The following is a 4,246-nucleotide window of genomic DNA, read 5'->3' as shown; positions in this document are numbered from 1 at the left end:
GTTAGCGTCCCTCTGATTGGCAGGTGGGCCTGTCTGTCACAGATATGTCCCGCCCCACTCAAGCCCAAGGACACTTCAGGGTCTTCTTGGTTTGCTTACACAGATGCCTGTTCAGCCATCCCTGACAGTCCCAGTTCCCTGACTTGCCCCAAACTGGGCAAGTGTCTGTGGCGTGTTGGAAGCTCTTCTCTCCTCGGATATAAGCGCCCTCCTACCCTGGGTCCCTACCCCTCGTCTGTCTTGCCTTCTGGGGGGTACCCAGCCAGTCTCCCCCCAGTAGCGGGGCAAGGTTGCTTCCCTGATCAGCCGCTATTTCCTGAACACTAAGCCCAGGAAGGAGGAAATGGGGTAAAGGAGACAGACTACCATCTATGGGACCTCCTGTGAGCTTCCTTCGCCTATACTTCTCTCTTCTGAGAAAGAGGGAGTGACTTACCCAAAGTCACCTACACGTGAGGGTCAGTGGAGAGTCCAGCAACCTGACTCTTTGACTTGAGAGCCCGGGTTCCCACCCCCAGGCCTGTCTGCAGCTGCTGCCTCCTTTAGCTAGGAGAAGGGGTCCAGAGCCTTTAGCCATTGGAGTGGATCTGGCAGTTTCCTCAATCTCCCCCAAAAGCATACAGCTGCCCTCCCCACCAGAAAAGGCCCTTTTGACACAGGCAGTGATTTATCATTCATTCATGCATCCAATCATTAAGTAACTGTATTGCGTTCCTGCTCTGTGCTGGGCTCCATTTATGGCTTAGATAGAAATCACCAGGGCCCGGTCTGCCCTCAGAGGTCATAGGGGAGCGAACTCTTGGATGGTTTAGACGGACAACCTCTAATGGGCTGTCTATTGCTGTCTCTGCTCCCTTGCCTTGAATGTATTCTTCAATCTCTTCCAACCCGGCTCTGTCCTCACCACTCTACTGAAACCACTTTTGCTAAGTCTACCAACGACTTCTTAACTTGCCAAATCTAATGGTTACCTCTGTTCATTCTGAGGGCACAGGCCTGTGCCTCTTGGCAGGGGACCCATGCTTGGTGATTTTTCAGAGTTCCTCCTTCTACAGCCAGCTCAGCCTTGGACTTTCTCTTCTCTGTCTATATTCTCTCTCCCTAGGTGATCTCATTCAGTCTCATGGCTTTAAATACCATCTATATGCTGGTGACTCACAAATGTATATTTCCAGCCTAGTCCTTTCCTCTGAGCTCCAGACTCCTCTACCCAACTTCCTGCTTCGTGTCTCTGTATGTCCAAAACCATCTCCAACTCAATAGATCTCAAATGGAGCCCTTGGTTCTCCTACCCCAGACTGGGCTCCTGCTTCCCATTGCTGCAAATGGTCTCACTGTTCTGGAGATGCTCTGCTGGATACATACACCCAGGAGTCATCTCAACCCCTCCCTCTCTCTCTCTGGACAAAGCCATCATCAAGACCTGTTAGCTCAACTTCCAACATAAATCTCAAATCCATCCACCTCCCTCACCCTCCATTGCTGACTATTTCAATACCCATACCTCCCCTGGTATTCCAACAGCCTGTGGACTGGTGGACTTCGGTCTCTTCATTCTTCCCTCGGGGAGAACAAACCAGAACACTCAGATGCACTACTTAAAACCCTCCAATGGCTTCCCCTAGTACCTGGGTAAATTATGAACTTCTTACCCTGACCTGCAAGACTCTTGCTCAGCCCTGTCCACCCACCCACCTCAGCTCTTGCATGACCTCCCTCACTCAGCACACTGCAGTCTTTGCACACACCTATGCCTAGGACTCGCTTGCATCCCCTTCCAGTTAGGAAATGGTTAACTTCTCTTATCTTTCGGGTCTCAGCTGAGATAACACTTCCCTAGGAAGGGAACTCTCATGGCCTTCTGATCATCCCCTGTCTGTCTCACTGCATTAGACTTGTCTGTGTATTTGTCTATCTCCCCTACAAAGCTACGAAGCTAGAGATCACTGATCGTGGTTATAGACTTGCACCAAAGTATATAGTAGGTGTTCAATAAATATTTATTGGCTGAACGGATGGATGAAAATCTATCTGTGGACAAGCCAGGGCTGAGCACTGTCTACCATTTGCCCTGCAACTGGCTCCAGCTCCGGCTTTATCCTCACCTTCCCTCAATAAGGCTTTCTGCAGGTGTGTTGCTGGATCTGAGTGAAGCCAAGAGAAAGGCAGAAGCAGAGGAGGCAGGAATTCATGGCCAGCACCCCTGCCCCCCCCCCCGGAAGCCCCCAGCCCCCACTCCCCCAGTTCTGCCTCTTGCCAAACCCACCAGCTCTGGTCCTGGATGGAGTCTCCCTTTGTCCTGCCTTTTTTCTTATCCTGGACAGTCCCAAAGGACACCTGTTGGTTGCCTCTAAATATATTTTAACATATTTTTTTTTAACATATTCTTTTGCATGGCAACATATGTGCCTGGTACGAAATTCAAAAGGTACAAAAGGATGGAAAATAAGCGTTTCCTATTTCTGCCCTACTCTACCCCATAGCAATCTCCTCAGAGCTCAATGTCTTCTTGGGCAGGCTTCCAGGGATAAGTTACACACAAAAAACCAAACACATATAAACTCTTTTCTCCCCATTCCACACATAGTGTTCTGCATCTTACTTTTTTAGGTTAACCTGAGACTGGGAAGATGACTCTGTGCAAGTGCATACAAGTACCATGGGCTCTCTTTTTTCATGGCTGCATACTATTTCATCACATGAAATTGTGTCAAAACCCACTGAACTGATACCCCGCTCGTGGACATTTAAGTTATTTCCAGTCTTTTGTCATTGCAAACATGTTGCATTTCAGAGCTCTGAACTTCTATTATTTTGCTCATGGGCCAGCCTATAAGCTAGAAGTAGAAATCCTAGAAGTAGAATTTCTGGGTCAAAGAGTCTATGTATTTGGCATCTTGGCATCCACCATCAGAATGGCCTCCGCAGAGGTGGTGCCTGCCCACTTACCCACAGCGTTGCACACATTGCGAGTTAATTGATGCTTTGAGTTTTGTCATCTGGTGGGTGATAAGTGCTATCTCAGTGTGGTCTGACTTTGCATTTCTCTCTCTTTAAAAAAAAATATTGTGGGCAGCCCGGGTGGCTCAGTGGTTTAGCACCGCCTTCGGGCCCCCCCCCAGGGGGGGGCATGATTCTGGAGACCCAGGATTGTCTGGTTCCCTGCATGGAGTCTGCTTCTCCCTCTCCCTGTGTCCCTCATGAATAAGTAAATAAAACCTTTTTTTTTTTAAATGTGTACTTTTAAAAAATACAAATAACAATATTTCTATCTTAACCATTTGCAAGCATACGTACGGTTCAGTAGTGTTAACTATATTCACATTACTGTGCAACCACACTTCTCTTACTTTTAAATCACAGTACTTAGGGATGCCAACTTAGTGCTAGGCCCAGCTTGGGGCAGCCTCCATAACACTCCCAGGTGGTGGGGGAGACAGAAATGTAAGCAGGTAGAACTGAGCCTAAGGCAGGCAGCACACTGGAAGCAAGGGGGTGGGGTGGGGATGCTCCAGGAAAGGTCCTAGGAAGAGGTGACCCAGGATGACCCTGAAGAAAGGGAAGCTCTTTCAGGCAGAGGAGGTCCTATGAGCAAAGGTCCAGAGGCCTCAGGGATCCAGGTCTGTTCTAGGGACTGTAGGTAACCTTCCTGCCAACAGCCACGGAGGTGGGAGTGACGGGATGGGGATGGGAGGAGTCAGGGTCTTGGACCTAAGGGCTTGAAGGCCACTGTAGGTGCTCTGTTTTAGGGGAATGGCGGGTTTGGGGCAAAGAAGAGCAAAGATCTGAGGCTGGAGTTTGACAGGCAGATGGCAGGGTTCAGGTGGGAAATGGCGAACTGCAAGGCTCGGAAAGAAGCCCGACGCCTCACGGGAGGGATGGAATTGGACATGGCAGAGGGTGGGGTGAGGAAGGGTGGATTCCCAAGGGAGATGCCATCCCCGAGAAGGGGACCCCGGCCCTTGGGGGCTGGCTGGACCACAGGAGAGAGGCCTGGACAGCCCCAGAGAAGAGGCGTGGGGGAAGCCACAGCCTCGGACCCGTCCCCTCCGTCAGACTGTGAGGTTCCCCAGCCCGGCTTGGCGGGGAGAGGGCCCCCCAGGGTCCCAGGCCAGCGAGCGCGAGCGGATCGGATACCGTCCCCCGGCCCACCCCGGGTGACTGCGGATCTCTAAGCCCCGCCCCTACGGATTTGGGGAGGGGAGGGCCCAACAACCTATTCCCTCCCCCGGGCGCTGTCCGTGGG

The sequence above is a fragment of the Canis lupus genome, chromosome 6 (assembly GCF_011100685.1).
Source record: "Canis lupus familiaris isolate Mischka breed German Shepherd chromosome 6, alternate assembly UU_Cfam_GSD_1.0, whole genome shotgun sequence".
Taxonomy (NCBI): domain Eukaryota; kingdom Metazoa; phylum Chordata; class Mammalia; order Carnivora; family Canidae; genus Canis; species Canis lupus.
Note: the sequence above shows the minus strand (reverse complement) of the source record.